We start from the raw sequence: 19,242 nt of genomic DNA on the forward strand, positions 1-19,242 counted from the left end.
CACTCGACGCACACCCAACTACCGACTCCTATCATTCCATTGGCAGCGTCCGCTGCCAGTCAAACTTGCTACTGAGACTTGAACGTGACAAAGCAGAGATGTGATGACCACAGCGAAAGATATATTTCCCTGACTGACTCAAGAGTGTATTGATAATAATGCTTTGTCCCCCTTTATGTTAAAGCTGCAATCCGTAAATATCATGTCCTACCCATGGATTTGAACCGAAGACCAAATGTATACCGCTCTGCGCATGTGAGCTTCAGGCTGTACTCCTTCCCAGCACCAGGGTCTTAATGTCTCAATGGAAGAGTACAGGGAGACCAAGTTTTATTGTGTTAACATACTCTATCATGCGGAATGAGGTCCGGATTGCAGCTTTAAGGGTGATAAAGACATGAGAGGATAACAGAGACAATACGGTATTTCTTTGGTTGTATGTATGTTACTAATTTATTCCTTTTGATGGGCTATGGTTGACGAGATGGAACTTATATGAAGGAAACTGAAAAGAAAATGTTTACCATTTTCTGACCTCGGAGGCACTGATGCATTTGACAGTATGTAAATACAGGTCATTCTTTAACAAGGGAAAACACTTGTAAAATGCACCTTTATGGCTGCTTGACTGTTAAAAAAAAAGTTTGCAGGTTATGATGTTGATGTTGTATTTTGTTTTCTATTTTTACAATGTTTGTAATGGCTATTTCATTATTTCTTTATTGTTGCAAATATACATTTGTATTTTTTACAATATTTATATATTTATTTAAAAAAAATAAAGATGTTTTTACAAAGCCATACTCTTGTGATTACTTTCATGATAACCTATTAAACTATATCAAACGTTATAGTTCATGGCTCAGGAGGTAGAGTGGCCGCCTTGGAATCTGAAGATTCCATGTTCGATTCCCGGCTCCTCCTGGCTATGTGTAGAAGTGTCCTTGAGCAAGACACTGAACCTCGAACTGCTGCCGATGAACTGGTTGGTTCCTTCCTAGCATGGTTTCCTCTGCCATCGGTGTGTGAATCTGTGTGTGAATGGGTGAATGTGGAATTCATTGTAAAGTGCTTTGGAGAAAAGCGCTATATAAATGCAGTCCATTATAGTACAGTATGTCTGATGAGGTGATCATTTTGGAGGCATGTGCAAGTGCAGGATCTTTGTTTTTACTGTGTTTCTTCTTGTAAAATAAATGATATCTTGTAGCTTCTATGTTTCTTCAAATACAAAGAAAAGTAGTAAAACTAGCAACAACACAAAGTATCTATAGGTGTTTAGAAGCAGGTGAATGCTGCCCTCTTGTGTTCAGGCAGAACATGGTTCGCTCAAAGTACTTGATACAAAGGCTTTGATTGATTGATTGAAGACTTTATTAGAAGTTTGCATAGGAAAAGGTACAGTTTCATGACGGTACAGTTCACTGGTACACGGTCTACTAAAAGGAGATCCATGAAAAGACTAAGCTTATTTCCACAGGAAACCATTAAAGTATCTCATATAACATTGAATGACAGATGAATAGAACACAGTACTATGCAGTAGATATGTAAAGAGAAAAAAAAATGAGAGAACAAAAAAAGAAAACAGTAAGTCTATATAAACAGTAAGTATATACAAAGAAGGGGCAGGGGAGGGTAGGGTTGGGCTAGGTTAGTTTTTTTTACCAGTTGTGAACGGCTGCTGCCTGTAAGTGGTTTTTCAGGGCAATTTTAAAGGATGCTAGTGATCCACACTCCTTTATGGCCTTTGTTAAGGCTTTCCACATTTTGGTGGTATAGCAGAAAAACGAGTTTGACCCTTTGTTGGTTTTGACTCTGGGTTGGAAGTGATCTGTAGCGCTGCCTCTGGTGTTGTAATTATGGACATCCTTAATGTTTATAAAGTATTTTGACAGGTACTTGGGTATCATAGTGGTGTAGTGTATCTTGTACACCAGGCCCATTGCAAGTTGCTGTACTCTGTCATCTACTCTGAGCCACCCCACTCTTAACTGGTGAGTAGCGGTGAGGTGAGTCTGATAGGGAAGGTTAAGCAGGACCCTAATTAGTTTATTTTGGGCTGTTTGGAGTTTAGTTTTAAGGGCTTGTGGGGCGTCACGATACCATACGTGAACTCCGTAGTCAAAGAGGGGCTGGATTATTGCACCAGCTATGGTCTTCAGTGTGTTGAAATTGACCATTGGGGCGATCCTCTGTAGGAAACGAGTTCTTTTATTTATTACTTTAGAAGTCATCTTTTCGCTGGAAAGATTAGCTTCAAGGATACATCCTAAGTAAGAGATTTCGTTTTTTCGTGTTATGACCTTGTCACCCACTTTGATTGTGAAGTTATCGACTTTTTTGAGGTTATGATTTGATCCAAAGAGGATGGACTCAGTTTTTCCCAAGTGAATTGATAATTTGTTGTCGTTAAGCCATGTGCAGATCTTGCTTAGTTCAGAGTTAAGTGTCTTTTCAACCTGCAAGTGGTCCTTGCCCGAGACTAGGAGAGCCGAGTCATCCGCGAACAGGAACAGGTTGCAGTCGCAAGCAGATACCATGTCGTTCACGTATATTAGGAACAACAGAGGCCCCAGTATGCTACCTTGAGGAACACCACAGCTTACTGGGAGGGAGGGGGGGGGGGACAGGGTACCGTTAATCTCCACCACCTGTTCCCTCCCCACCAGGTAAGATTGCATCCAACTCACTGCTGCGCTGTCAAGACCAATGGCTTTTAGTTTCTCAATCAGAATAGAATGATTTAGGGTGTCATATCTACAGTACCTTTAATGCAATTTACACTGTGAAGGGCATGTTTAAGGAGTAGTTCTCCCCCAAAATGACTATTTTTCTATTGATTAGCCACGCCATGGAGACTTGAGTTCAATAGCCTAGTTAGTTTTTTGTCTACAAAAAATGTATTATAGTAAACTTACCCTGGTGGTTTCCCCATCCAGGGCCATGCATTTGGATCCCCATCCGGAATCAATGGGGGTGAATTTACTATAATCACATGTTTGTCTTAATAATTGTCAGTTTGGGGGTGAACTACTCCTTTAAAGAGCACCATACGGGGGTCCCCAGATGACAGTAAAGTGATAATTTAAGGACTTTTAAGACCTTTTTAATTCATGAAAAAAGGGAAAACAAAAGGGCCATTATAGCAGGTAATCAACAAACAGGCCTACTATACAAACAGGTCAAACATTGGTCAAAATTGTCAAGTAAGAGGCAAACATTGTGAAAATAGACCATCTAACAAGCTCACAACTCCTATTTTCCACAATATTTATCTGGGGAATTGAGTTAAACTAAATGCCACACATCCTACAATTCCAATTGCTTTAGGGGAGTTCTCAGTTCAAATATGATTATTTAGAATAAAACCACTGCAGTAGGCTAACAGTAGTCTACTACAGCGGACATTGACAAGCTGTCACTAACCCACAGAGTCCCTGGATTCCACTTTGAGAACCACTGTGTTATTGTATTACAACGCATTCAGAAATGCAGTAATTGACTCATAACTGCACAGTAGGCTACACCACATTTCTTTGTACATATCTGTTGCCTTCACCCCTTTGCTGCCGTTTCCATGGTAACTGCATCACCGTTTCATTTTGTCATGGCAACAACATTTGGAAACAATTTGAACTCGGCAGCCTACTCACTCAACTGTGGCAAGCGCAAGCTGTGCTACCTAAACCTCAATCTATGTTCTTTTAAATTAAAATTCCCTCCTAAATTAGATGTTTTGGTTGTATTCTTTGTGATGCTCAAGACAGTCAAGTTCACCTCCCCCCAAACATTAAGTGCTGTGTTTAAAAGGCCTACTGTAGTTTATAAATAGAAACAAGATACAGTAATGCCTAATTTATGCTATAAATAGCAGATCTCCAAGCTCACAAGGGGTCGCATCCTCGACGAGCTTTGAGCTTGTACATCTGCTGCATCTTCAGAGCCTCCACGATCCCATCGCCCGGAGGGTTTGTTGCGCTGTGATTGGCTGAGTTGGTTGTCAGTCAGTCACACTCGGCCTAGAGTAGACGTTGAAGGCTGGTCGCCCTTGACAACCCGAGTGCCGACTCGCCCAATCACAGCGCCTGGCATCCCCTCCCGCGTGTATCTATTCTGCATCTAGCTTGAGGCAAGACCCAAATTCAAAGTGAACATTTTTAACTAAAATCTTTGCTTCTGCGGGTCCCTGGAACACAATATTTTTAAGTGGGGGTCCGCGGCCAAATACATATCATTTTGGGGCTCCTTTTGACATGACAAACGTTTGAGAACCACTGCTTAGGCAGGCTAAAGCCTCGATCAGAGTCGGCGTGTTGTCTTTTTGAGTCATGAAACTACAAAGTTACGTCATTCCTCGCGGTGAAGAGCTTTCCACCGCGATTCCCGACACATCTCTCTGTTTTTACTTTCAGATAGATAGGCTCTTCACCCCGTTCACTGATTGGCCGATCTAGACCAGTCAGTCACGGTGAATAGGACTCCACCGTGACTGACTATGATGGCCATCACTTATTTTCTGACTTGAGGTGGAAAGCTTTCCACCTAAAATTTGCGGTGGATAGCTCTTCACCGCAGACTCTGATCGAGGCTTTAGGCCTATGCCTGACCTCATTGTTGCTCTGCTGCAAACACTTGTTTTTAAATTGTTGTACGGCGACCTTGAGTGCCTTGAATGGCGCCTAATAAATACAATGTATTTTTATTATTATATAGCATCATACTCTATGGCAGGGGTCTTCAACGTTGTCACCTCTTAGCTGAGAATAGAGATGAAGCAGGGACCCCCACATATTGTATAAATGTGTGATGCTGCAGTTTTTCATCGATTTCATAAATAGATTCATAGACTTGTTTGACAGAACTGTCATGATCAGTCTATGTTGGAATTGTGTTTTTTTGTTAACTTGACCTATATCACTCTGTACTTGGTCTGCTCTTTTTTGCCTCTACACGAGACCTATTGCCGGAAATAGCAGATCAACAAGCTGCGAGGCGTTGAGACTTGAGAGCTTGTAGATCTGCCATTTTTGGCCAAAGTTCTCCTCAGAAATCGTAATAGGGATGCAAGGGCTCAAGTTGTTCATTTAAAAGCATGATCTTATCACACACATATTTGGAGAACCCCCTGTTGTAGCTCTGAGGAGACCCCCCTGTTGAAGACTCCTGCTCTATGGTCTTGCCTCAAGCTAGTAGAATAGATAGACGCGTCCCTCCCGGCTATGGGACGTTACGTCCCACGGTCACGCACAAGAATGCGCAATGCGCATGTGTCCCACACACACAGCGGAGCAGACAGAGGTGGACGTGTGGAGCAGAACAGCTGACGCTCGCGCTGCTCCGCTGTCACCTCACCGGTCCTTTCCTTTCCTTTTCTTTTTAATGGACGCATTTGAACACGCGCACACAATGCAATGTTAACGTCGCTTCGTGCGTCGAAACGAGCCGGTTTATAAAAAAAACAAAACAAGCTTTTGCCTATTCGTTGTAGGAGGCTACGAACGGCGTAAAATGGTAAGTACTGCTGTTAACTGCTTGGGAATGGGAGCTGTTGTAGCCTCTGTGGCTAACGTTAGCATGCAAGGTGTTTCAGGTTTCAGGAAGAGGACACCTGTGCGTTTTCCCTTCCTTCCTCCTCCACCTGGATGAAGACTTTCACATTTCAAGGTCTTCCCTTAACTCTGTCAGTGTACAAATGGAACCAAATGAACCCTGTCGGGTTTATTTGGTTCCATTTGTACACTGCCAGAGTTACAGACTTGTATGGGTCAATTTAGACCCCACTAAAGGAAACCCACAGAGTCCCTGGAATCCACTTTTGAGAACCACTGCTATTAGCTCATGCCACCAGGCCATTTTAAGAGCACGAAACAGGCTCTCTAAACGCTTTAAATGACTTCAAATGACATTGACAGCCACTTGTTGTCAGAGATGGACAGCGACCCCAGTATACTTGAGTAAGAGTATGGTACACCTGGTCGAATTTACTCCACGACAAGTAAAAGTAGCTCTGTCAAAAAGTAAGTAAAAAAGTACTTTTAAGTAGTGCATTATTTTAAAAATACTTAAAAGTAAGAGTACATTTCTTTCTTATTGTTCACACATCAATGAATTGCTGTAATTCTTTCACAATTAATGTATAGGACCTTGCAACTCTTATTTCAGTGGAGTAAGTAACTGAAACCACTTGCACTGATGTGCTTGCTTGTAGAACCACTACTTTATACAAAGCTGGTAGAAAAACCTATAGAAATTAGGGATGCACCGATACAGGTTTTTTTCAATTTTGATCCGATATATACATTTGGATATTTCCAGATACCTGATACAGTAGGCTACATAGCAAGTATATAAAAAAAATGCATCACCTTTCAATTAAAGCCTTGTATTAATTGTATGACAGGCTTCAGTTCAAATAACAGAGTGCAGTCAGTGCAACTGAGTGCAAAATGCAATGGCAACACATGTCTCGTCTCAAGACGTAAAACGTTTGGTTATGGGCTTACAATTGCGTGATTATATTGCATATTTATAAGCCAGAGACTTTTTAATTATGTCATCGGCACCCAATACCAATAAGATATCGGTGCATGATGCATCCCTAATAAAAATATGACTGGGGGACCAGAACTATTGAAATAATTTTACTCCTACATCAAAAAACGTATTACTCAAGTAAAGTACAGTTCAGTTACAGTACAGTACATTTACTCAGTTACTGCCCACCACTGCTTGTGGTAGCTGTGTGAGTCTTGTATGAACGTCTTATCATAATATGGCCAAAGTTGAGCATTGGAGGAAAGAAAGTTGTCCTAAGTAGCTGTGAGTCTTGTATTCCCTATAATATCTTATCATAATAATATGGGCAAAGTTGGGAATTGGAGGAAAGAAAGTTGTCATAATGAGCATTGGACGCCAGTTAATTGCTTGTTGCGACCGTCATTTTAAGTGTAGCAACAGTAAAAACAGCAATCAGTGCTCTTATTTTACATTCCCGCAGACTAGAAGACAGCTCTGGCCATGTGCAGGTGTTTAGACAGATATCTGGTGTTGTGTTTTTTTTTATAGACGGTTGTGTCCTCTCTCTCAAATGAGCACTTGCCCGGTCGGGCAACCTGAAAGCAAAGTTCACCTGCCCGAAGGTTTCATTTAGTTTTTCCCAAGTTGCAATGTATGTGACATAATGCAGCTCTGTTTACACAATGCTGGATTTAATTCCCTCCAAGTAACCTTACTCATTCATTCATTCATTCATTCATTCATTTCCTCTGCTGTCAGCCTGTCAGTCAGAGCAGTGGAAGTGCCATTGACAGTTTTACAGTTAAGTTGGTATTTTAGCCTTGGATGAAGACTATCAGGGTCGAGGGCAAAATAAAATGCCACATTTTGACTACTTTACACTTTCCAGCATTTTTTACAAATTTGCTGGGGACCCCTTGGAACCCCCTCAAGGACCCCTGGGGGTTCCTGGACCCCACTTTGTGAACCACTGATGTAGGGACATGACTGAAATAGCTTTAAACCAGATGTAAAATGTTAATGATTTCGTATAACGTATATTTATTATTACTATGTCTATATATATTATATACTTAGTTGTAGGGACATTTCGTCCTCTCAGCATCGGGTATAGGAATCCACGCACGCACGCTCGTGCTTATTGGCTCCTCTCTGTTACGGCTGGCACTGAATATTAGGCCTGGTAATACGGGAAACAAGAAAATACGAACAAATACAACCTTTTCCGTTTGCTGTTTGTCTCAAATGCAAACCGATCCGTGTGAATCAAATGATATAAAAGAAACTGTTATCCGATCCTTGTGGATAAAATGATAGAGAGCGTTGGTAACATTGTGGGAATAATGTGTTGACCTAATACGTTTTACAAGTGGACATTATTTCTTCATCTGGGACAGATTGTTCTTGGTATCTTAACCCAATAAGAGGAAACCATGCAAGGCACCAACCTGCTCATCGGGAGCAGTTAGGGGTTCAGCGTCTTGCTCAAGGACACTTTGACACTTACTCTGGGGGAGGCCGATATCAAACTAAGGTTCTGTTTAGTCAAGTGAATGACAGTGTTCATACAGACTATAAAAATAAGAAGAAAATACAATGGTGAACGATCTGTTATCGTGCTCGGTTTGAATGGCGATGTCAAGACAATGAGCTACTACAATGATCGATCTTTACCTTCTCCCCGTGTCTCCTAGTCCTAGGGTTGATACCCTCACAAAAACATGCAGTAATCCTGGTCTCAATAATGCCTCCCCCTTGCCAGCCGGGGCGCCTGATGGAGGGGAAAGGAACTGGTTGGAATAACGTGTTCCTTCCACGCGCTACGTCCAAACCAGGGAAATCCCCACTGTCAGGTGAAAAGAAGCAACTTGGACTCCTCATGCATAGAAGGAAGCATGAGGTCAGTCCGTTGTCTCCCCAGGCGCGGCAGAGGGAGAGCAGAGCCCAGGATCACATAGGCAATTGGCACTGGGTGAAAATGGGTTACAAAATCGTGGGATAAAAATTATATATATAAAAAAAGTGCCGAAGTGTCCTTGAGCAAGAAAGACACTTAAAACCCCTAATTGATCCCAATGAGCAATGTTTCCTCCAGTTGTCCATGTGTGAAGAATGTGAATGTGTGTGAAAGGGTCAATATGAAATACTCTGTAAAAGGAAAAGTGCTTTGGAGTCAATTAAGTCCATATGAAGGTTCATCATGGGTTACTTTGTGATTTAATGATAGTCATTGTGCATGCCGCACAGTGACATGATAATTATACCGTACTGTCGTATATGTAACCTAATTATTGTTGCTGTCAGGCAGAAACTTTATTTTATAAATCATACAAGGTGTCAAGCAAAACAAAACCTCACAACGCATTGAGATTGGCTATTTTCACCATTTTAAAATGCTTTTAAAATTACCTTCATATCCAATTAAAGAAGTCACTTTTTAAGTAGACTTGAGTCAAGTCACTGTTTGAGAACTCACCCTAAATAATGTCAAATCAATAACTTCTCTTTGGTGTATTTGGCAACAACCTTATTTGCTGCAATCAATGAATAAGATTAGTCACACTGTCACACATGAATGTTGGAAGGGGAGTAGCCAAGCATGTCAAGACAGAGTCACCCAGGTTGTCTCGTGGATTTGTACAGTGCTGATTTGCTTGTGTGTACTTTCGTTTGACTTGGGCTCAAGGAAAGAAAACTACAAGAGAGTGGGGTCAACCACACTCTTGTCTCCTATTATTGGTTGACACCTAGTCAAAGTTGCTCCCTAGAAGGCTGCTTGTGAGTTGTGACATAAATGCGCGCTGCTTCTGGGTGTTGTGCTGACTGCTGAATATGAGTGAAAGGGTGTTGTGCTGACTGCTGAATATGAGTGAAAATGTAAGGCCCTGGCCTCGGCTGACAGGCATTATGAGAGATGCCAAGTTTAAGTTTTATAGATCTATTTGTCTATTAAATACAACTTGTCAAGTGTAAGTTTGCATGGGGCACAGACTGTACCCTTTCTCTGTATATAACCTGCGATAAAATGTTGGCTAATGAACTGCACTAGCCCGGCGTGTTTCGTTAAAGGTTAGCTTTGGATTGGGACTCGTGGAATTCACAATCCTTGAATATAGTGCCTGCATTACCTGAGGCATAATGCAAATATGCCCAATACAAACATCCAAGCATCTTGCCGTTGTAAAACAAACATATAAAACACACCTCTCTCCTTCTCTCTGTTAGACTGAGGAGGACAGAGAGAAAGCTGTGGGCAAAGTGCTGTAAGTAAACTCGCCTCGCAGGCAGTAGATGTTACGTAGCGGCTGTGTAACCAGTAGAGTGTGTGTTCTAACAGTTGTGTTAGTTTTGTGTCCCAAAGTCCCCACCTAAAGTCTCATTGTTCCGTTGAATAGTTGTATTCACTGCCACTTAGTTCACTTTTCTGCTGCCGCTGTTATTGCCAACCCCTTCTGTTTGTGTGTAGACACCTACTGTACGTGTCTGCTCTAATACTGTACATATGCCTGTCACTTCTTTTCATCTGACAGTGAGGATTTAAAGACAGGGTGCTGTGATTGTATGATAGAAAGGGGAGGGGATGATTTTAGTGTGTCACTAAAGCTGTGTATTTTGATTGGGCCTTTTGACTCGGTGACTTTCAGCTTTCAGGAAGAAATTAAAACAATCTGTAAAGTTGCTTCATTGCTTGTACTGTAAATATTGGTAGTTGTGGAAGGCAGATTTTTTGGGGGGCCCTGTTTCTTAAGTGTAGTTGCTTATTTGGTCTTCCTTCCCAAATGTTGTTTAGGAACCAGTGGTTCTCGAACATTTTCACATCAAGAACCTCCAATTTAATATGTATTTGGCTGTGAACCTCCATTTGAAAAGTTTGTACCTTACACAATTTGTGTTAAAACGTTTAAAAAATATTAACCCCCCCCCCCTTTTTTTTTCTCAACGCGTCACATCTTGTAGATCAGGGGTCTTCAACAGGGGGTCCGGGACCCCAAGGGGTCCTCCAAATCTTTGTGTGATAGAAGCTTTTTTCTCCTTTTCTATATTAACCACTTGAACCCTAGCGTCCATATTCTGAGAACTTTAGCCAAACATTGCAGATTGTGAGCTTGTAGATTGGCTATTTTTGGCAAAGAGGTTTGGTGTAGAGGGGAAAAAGAGCAGACTAAGTACAGAGTGATAGGTCAAGTTTATACTAAGTATTGATGGTTCAAAAAGTGGTTAAATATCTGGAAACACAAATTTACATGAACCCAAAATACACTGATGATTGTGCTATCAAACGATGAAACTATATGGGTTGTGGGGGTTCCTGCTTCATGTCTCTCTCAACTAAGGGGTCCTTGGCCTGAAACATTGATTACCCCTGTTGTAGATCCTTGTAGATCGGCTATTTTCAAATAGCCAATTTATACAGTATGTATAGGTTTAAAGTGCTCATGTGACCTAGTCGCTTCTTTTGGGCTTGTTTTCATAGATCTGGTTGCTTTATATCTCTTACAAAATCTGTCAACACTGCAGTTAAGCCACTTTTTGTTGGTAATTATTATATTCTAAATCCTCTGTTGACCACTTCGAGCTGTGAACTAGACTAGTGTGTTTTCATCATCGACATGGTCTGAAGACTGAACAAAGTAAAAAGCAATGAAAAGCTGATGCGGGTTTGAGATGTGGAAACCGAGTTCCTTCAACCTGTTCATGGTCTAGATTTAGCCGAGGACTTCATTCTGCTTTTATGAAATTGACCTCATTAGTGTTATAGAGGTTTGCGTTGCATCATTAAACGCTGCACTGTCATTGTCAACCAGGCTAAGAATAGACTCATTCTCCCAAAAGAGAATTCATTCTTGTGGATGATGGCATAATATCTACTGACACACAAACGCTCACACACACTGACACACAAACGCTCACACACACACTGACACACAAATCCTTGTGTGTGTATGTAGTACCAGTAAGACTCCCTAATCGGGTCACATACACAAACTTTAGAAGCCAATGGTAGCCAATCAGGGAATATGGGAAATGGGACAGATGCATGTTGATGACATGACTTTAGAGATAGTGTGTACCGCTTTGCGTGATTTTAGGGCAAAATCTGTAGGAGCAGTGTCCAAAAATGTGTTTGTCAAGAATCGGCCTCATGGTGGCGCTAAAAGAGGGCCATGTGAGAACTGAGGGTGTGTGTACAAAGTTTGGCATGGATAGGGGCAATGGTGGCGGAGATAGGAGTAGGGCAAAAGTGTGACGTGTGTATAGTATAACAGGCAGGCACACACACACACACACACACACACACACACACACACACACACACACACACACACACACACACACAGAGCTCATCCAGTCTCCCCTCAGCGATCTGATAACACCCCTCCCCCCCCTGCTTCATGTCTCACTGTTTCTGTGAGTCTTTCTCGTGCTCTCTCTTGCTCTCTCCCCCCCACACACACACACAATAATCAGTTGAAAAGTTATTTTAGAAGGTGACTTTCTCAGTCGAGCCCCAAGAAGACAGCCTGAGACACGGGGAGAGAGAGAGAGAGAGAGAGAGGGTGGGGGATGTCAGCCAAGGTTAATGGAGTCACCGCGCCAGCATTTACTCTGTGCTTCCACACCCCACGGCCACAGGGAAGCAGTTGGCAGCCTGACAATAGCGGCTCATTTGTCTAAAACGCGTCTGACATTTCAGATGCATTAACACGGCCCACATCTTCCCAAAATAGACTTTATTTTCATCAGGTCAGGATAAATGATGAATTATTTAGTGTTTTACAAAAACATCATTGAGTGTCCCCCCCCCCCCCCCCCCCCTCCTGGGAAGTGAGAGTGTAGGTTAACAACTGAATTACGCACATCACGTGACTTCAGTGTCCGTGCCTTAAGTTACTTGGACACCTGACCTGTGTACAGTGTTCAGTCCTCTGCGTTATTTTAACTCTTGAGAGTGTACACATTTAGACCAGGGGTCTTCAATGTTTTCAGCCCAAGGACCCCTTAGTTGAGAGAAGGATGAAACGAGGACCCCCACAACCTTATCATAGATTGCATATAGTTTCATTGTTTGACAGCACAATCATCAGTGTATTTTGGATTCATGTCGGTTTGTGTTTTCAGATATTTAACCACTTGAGCCATCAATACTTAATAAACTAGACCTTTCACTCTGTACTTAGTCTGTTCTTTTTCCCCTCTAGGCTACACCAAACCTCTTTCTGCGAGGCGTTGTGAACTTGTAGATATGCTATGTTTGGCTAAAGTTCTCAGAATATACAGTATTATGGACGCTAGGGTTCAAGTGGTTAATATAGAAAAAAAGGTTTCTATCACAAAGACTTGGAGGACCCCCGGTAGTAACTCTGAGTGAGGACCCCCTGTTGAAGACCCCTGACTTAGACAAAGCGACTTACGTGTCTGATGTACAAATGGCACTGGATGGATCCTTACGGATCTGTTACTCAGAGAGTGTACAAATGGAACTAAATTCATCTTTACAGGTGTGGTGTGTGTAAGTCGGAGACTGGGCAGTGGGCAGCATTGGCCCCAGACTGAGTCTTTGTTATCTGCTCTTTGATTGAATAAACGCAATTGAGGCAACACTGGTCAATTGATCTCCAAATAATTGTCACTGATAAATTGGCGTTTATCTATGATGCAGGATGTATCCATCATCATCACTGCTTGAACTTTACAATGTAAAAACAATCTGGAGTTTCCAGTCCAAGTGTTGGACAATTAACCGAAAATAAATCTAAACAGACATTTATAACCAACTTAAATGTTGCTCAAGTAGGTTAATTGATTAATCAAGATCAGATTTGTTTTTAAATACATTTGTATTTTATTTCTTTATCATTGATTGACGCATATATTTTAGGCAAAAGTTTGACATAATGATGATCTTGATTGCAAGTCATATCACCCAGCCCTATTACAGTGCTGTCAATAGTTTCTTTTAGCCCTCTTTGGTCAATTTTCTTTCATTCAGTTTGTAAAGCAGGCGTCTTCAACAGGGGGGACCCCTAGGTCCCAGACAAAAATAGCAGATCTACAAAATCTCAACACATCGCGCTGCGAGGCGTTGAGAGCTAAAGAGCTAAATGTCTGAAAATACACATTAACATGAATCCAAAATAGAGTGACGACAGTGCTGTCAAACAAGTCTATTTATACAATATGTAGTGGGGGTCATTGCTTCATCTCTCTCTCAGCTAAGGGTTCCTTGACCTGAAAACGCTGAAGACCCCTGTTGTAAAGGGCTTATAAGGCAGTGGCGCGGGGACCTTGTTTAACATAAGATCACAGTAACTAGGACAGTGCCCCAAAAATGTGTCCTGGGCTGGCAGAATGAGGGTTTGCAGTGTTAATGTGTATCCTTGCATAGGCAGTAAAGCTGCATTGCATGCACAGGGAGTAAGACTTTGATTTAACCCATTTAGACCTGTAAAAGCCTACACGTTGTCATACATTTCAAATCCGGGAAAGCATCCATGTTATTTTATTTATGTATATCATATAGCTTGTATGTAGATCCTATTTTAGCTATCTTTTGAAGATATTTGAAAATGTATGGCCATTTTTAAAACGTGGAAACTATTATGACGATTATGCAAAATAATTGCGATTATCTAAACTATAAGCTGATGTAATATTTGAGACTGGAAGGAGTGGATAGATGTACATTTTGAAAGCAAAACATGTGAAGTACTGTAGATGTCCGTCAACTTAAAACATTCAAAGGGGGAAAAAGGCAAACTTCAGAAGAGCCACACAACATGCACATTCAGCCCCTGAACTCCAGGTATTTGGGCAATGCTGCAAACAGAGAACTCCTGCATATTGTCCTAAAATTCAAAAGAAATTGAGAATGCAACAACTTTGGTCTTAGACCAACATATCTTGATGAGAGAGAGAATACAGTTTTGGCCCCTGATTGATCGTCGTTTGTAGACCTGCCAGTGCAAGGGCTTTGCTTTTCATTGAGTACTTCAAACTCAAAAATCACTTTGTGAAACTTGGGCTCAGAAACAGGAGAGATACGGCCTGCTGTTACAAACCCAACTCTGGTTTTTCATCCAAAGTGAACGACTGAAGTTCATCTCCAAAGATTTACACCCTTATCAGTGATGTTACTAGGTTTTCAATGTAATGGGTCCCGGGACCCACAGGTGGTCATTCAAATGGGTCCCAGAAAAGTTTTATGAGTCCTCAATACAACGTTTTCGAGCGCTGTGAGCTTGTAGATCGGCTATTTTCAAAATGTTTGCCTATTTCTTATATTTATTTTACAATTTGGCTAATGTTTGAACTTAGAACTACTAAAACTACTAAAACATGTGCCCCTAATGAATTCGGGCACGCAAAATGGCGTCGGATGTCGGTGGAATCAAAACATTGACGTTTCTATCGCCTGTTTAAGACTTTCTATGTGGATTTTATTTGTGTTAACGTAGGGTAAAGTAGGATGCTTTCACCCATGAACAATGGTGGTGTCTGTGGAATTTTAAAATGTTTTTCTTTTACCGCGACCCGGTAAATTATTTTAACATGGACTCCAATGGAGGCGCATCCCCGGGACCCCAGGACCATGACATGAATGAGTCCCTGGGTGACTTGAATGAGTTTTTGATGCGGGATGCGCACGTAATGACATCACTGCCTTATCATGTGGAGCACGTATTTCAGTAGCTGCCCATTCATAACACAAGGGAGGACAGGTTTTGGAGATGTTGTCCTGCGGCGTAATAAAAAATGCAGTGTTTGCTTTAAGGATTCTACCAGGCCATCTCACGCAGGAGTTGAGTCTGTGCGCGTTTTAGAGCAGGGTTCTTCAACGTTTTCAGGCCAAGGACCCCATAGTTGAGAGAGAGATGAGCCAGGGACCCCCACAACCTTTTCATAGATTCCATATCTTTTCATTGTTTGAAAGCACAATCATCAGTGTATTTTGGATTCATGTCAATTGCTGTTTCCATATATTTCCATTGTTTGACAGCAAAATCTTTTTCAGATATTTAACCACTTGAACTGTCATAAAATGACCCTCTCACTCAGTACTTAGTACTTAGTCTGCTCATTTTACCCTCTACACCAAAACTTTGCCGAAAATGTTTGGCTAAAGTTCTCAGAATATGGACATTACTATTAGGGTTCAAGTGGTTAATATGAAAAAAGAGAAAAAAGTTTTCTGTCACACAAAGATTTGGAGGACCCCCTGCAGTAACTTTGAGGATCCCCTAGGGGTCCCGGACCCCCTGTTAAAAACCCCTGTTTTAGAGTGCAGAATTTGAGGCTATATTATACCCTCAATTCTGCATTCTAAAACCAGGGTCTCTGCCAGACTTTATTGTCATCAAACAAACTCGGAACGGGAGGTACTCGTAAAGTTTTCAAAATGTTGTGGCCAAGGTTGAGACTATCTAATTCAAGTTCTAACACAAGTTCCTATGTGTGTGGACACTACACCATAACTCAACTTCTGCTAAGCAGGTCACTGAGTGTTGCTGCGCTCCATCAAAGAACTTCATGTTGTTAATATAGTTACAACCACTTTCAAAAAGTAGTGGAAATAGCAGGTCTACTGAGCTTGTAGATCGTCTATTTCCACTATCAATGTTGTTTTTTAAGTATAAAATTGTCAAGTATGTAAGTTTTGTGTGCAACTTCAAAGCCCAAAAGCCAAACAAAGTTTACCCGCCGGTCACCGTTATTTGTTGTCTCTGTCTCTCACTGCTGGTTGTTAATAAAATGGTGCAAAACCTGAATTGCGAATAAAGCTGTGGTAAGCTTTACTGTAGTGTATACAGTATAAACTCCCATTGTAGTAAACCTTTAACCTTATTAGAGACAGAATACGCACACAGACAACACAAACATCACATTGTTGTCGTAAATTGTCTTTGCAAGCCCGCAGCAGGCTTCTGCCATAATATTTAACTGAACTTCATCACATTGTTGTCATAAATTGTCTTTGCAAGCCCGCAGCAGGCATCTGCCATAATATTTAACTGAACTTTAGCTGTGCTCTTAAGTAGCTGTAGGTAACTGAGGAGATAATAAAAAAGGCTGTCACACGGTTTGGCAGAAGGTCTACTTTACTGTTTGAACAACATACAGTAGAGTCGAGTGCTGGGAGAACATGACACAAACGTAGCTTTTGTTACTTGGTGGACATGCAATATTGCACAGCTAATCCCCTCGTGATGTTTTATATCTCGAGGGGATTTCTATTACTGAAATATGTACAAAGAAATTACTGACAATGACCACCAGTACCAAATTAACGATGTAGTAAATGTACTATGGCCCAGAATGTTATCCTTTATAACACTTTAACAAATGTTACAAAAACAGACAATCTCACAAACTCATAGAAATTTGTATTTTTGACTTTCTTTTTAGAAAATGAACAAATAAGTCAAGTAAAGTCAATTTTATTTATATATTAGCACATTTAAAAACCACCAGGGTCGACCAAAGTGCTGCACAACATACAGAAAACAATAGAAAATATGCAATGTTACAGATAAAATACAGTGGGGAAAAAACAAACAAAAAAAACAACAACAATGTTACACAAGTAAAATTATACAAAATATACAAAATGTGATTTTAACAGGCCAGGCAAAACAAATAAGTCTTTAATCTGGTTTTAAAAATGGCCAGGGAAGATGCAGTCTTTACACTCATGGGCAGGGTGTTCCACAGGTTCGGCGCGGCGACCGAAAAAGCATGATCACCAAGCTTTACGAGTTTACGTTTGTGTGCATTTGGTCAGCTGATCGTAGTCTCCTGGTGGAATCTGGGGGTTCGATTAGATTGCTTATGTAGAGTGGTGCAAGATTGAATTGGGCTTTATAAGTGAACAGAAGGATTTTGAGGTATATGAAGATTGAACATACATGTATGAGAACTTAAGAGTGTGGACAGCAACATGGTTGCCTTTTGCAGATGCGGATGAATAATGATTGACTTTATAGCACAGTGCTCTTTTAAACTGTGGTGTCACTCTCCTTCACACCATCTTGCCAATGCTAAGCTTTCATACAGGAAGGATCTCACAGCGGATACTGAGGCATGAAGCCAGTGGTGAGAAAAAGTACTCACCTGTTTTACTTAAAGGGGAAGACCACCCATTTTCAATATTATACTATGTCATTAACTCATATGCTGCCATTTAACAATACCTTCGTACTCTTTAACTGCCATTCGTCTCCATAGACTTCCATGTAATTCATAGTGCACGGATCATGCACACCCATGCCTAGATAATGCACCACGTGTGTCCACATTGCTCACAGCTTTCAAACAAAAAAATCCGAATGGAAATCCGTTCAGGCATTCATGAGATAGCAGCCATTATTTTTTACACTGTTGTGAGCTTGGAGGTCTGCTACCTGAGTTGTATGGGGGTTGTATGGGGGTTAAACAAGCAATTTCGCGATCGCTATCATGCCTACTAACGTTTTTGGGGTCCCAAAACATTTTTTGAAAAAAATTTTTTTTTTTCAAAATGGCGGAAATTCTCGGGTTCCTCGGGCGTGGCAGGGAGGGACATCGCGAAATTCTCGGGTTCCTCGGGTTTGGCAGGGTATGAGTTAATATACCTTAGAGGAGTTGTAGAAATACAACGCCTCTGAGATTTAGTGGAGTAGAGGTAAAAGTATTGACATTTGAAATTACTCCAGTAAAGTAAAAGTACTTAAGAATTGTACTCAAGTACAGTACCTCAGTAAGTGTACTTAGTTACTTCACACACCTGCTCACAGCGGATACTGAGGCTTGAAGCCCAGTGTGACAGCACAGCAGGCACCTGCACACATAGACATCAAAGGGGGCTTGAGCCCCTGCCCTTTTATCCGTCTGTAAAAAGTGCCCTCTCTAGACCATGAATGCAGTTTTTACTATGGTGAAAGAATTGCAAACGCCCTCTTTGCATGCCATACCTGAAGGCAGCATTCAAGAGAAATTGCCTTGTCCAAAAACTCTCCTGAACTTGAATGCAGCATCTCATGTTGAAATAATTGCCCTCTCTGTGTAGAAATCCATGCTTTTATGTCACATCTCCAGTATTGACTTGATTATGCTTAGTTTTGTGTGGTATCAAGCACCAAAAATAGCGGCCCTCCAAGCTCACAACGCGTCACGCTGCGACGCGTTGTGAGCTTGGAGGTCGGCTATTTTCGATATTTTCACCAAAAGGCCCTTCTAGAGATTTCAGCCCCTGCCTCTCCAACATTCTCTGCACGTCCCTGTGTGACAGCACAGTTTAAAAGAGCACTGTGGTGCGGATTAGTTCTGCTGATCTAACTGTGTTTTTAATGTAACTCTGGCTCTTTAACTAGGACAGACAGTCCTTTGGGAACTGTGTCGAGTGGTATTCATAGTTTTACAGCTTTTGGCGCGCGTGTGCGAGAGAGAGGCTTGTTTGTGCAAGGTGCATTCCGCTTAGTTGTCGTCGTCTTCTTTTTTTTTAAGGTAAAGCACAGCAGTTGACTGTTGTAAAAAATATGGTGATTTTGAGGTAACGATTGGGTGTCTCCCTTAAGTGTAGGCTATGGGTCTTCAACAGGGGGTCCGGGACCCCTAGGGGGTCCTCAGAGTTACTACAGGGGCTTTTTTATATTAACCACTTGAACCCTAGAGTCCATATTCTGAGAACTTTAGCCAAAAATAGCAGATCTACAAGCTGAGCTTGTAGATTGGCTATTTTCGGCAAAG

This window comes from Nannobrachium achirus (genome assembly GCF_963921795.1).
Source record: "Nannobrachium achirus genome assembly, chromosome: 14".
NCBI classification, from domain to species: domain Eukaryota; kingdom Metazoa; phylum Chordata; class Actinopteri; order Myctophiformes; family Myctophidae; genus Nannobrachium; species Nannobrachium achirus.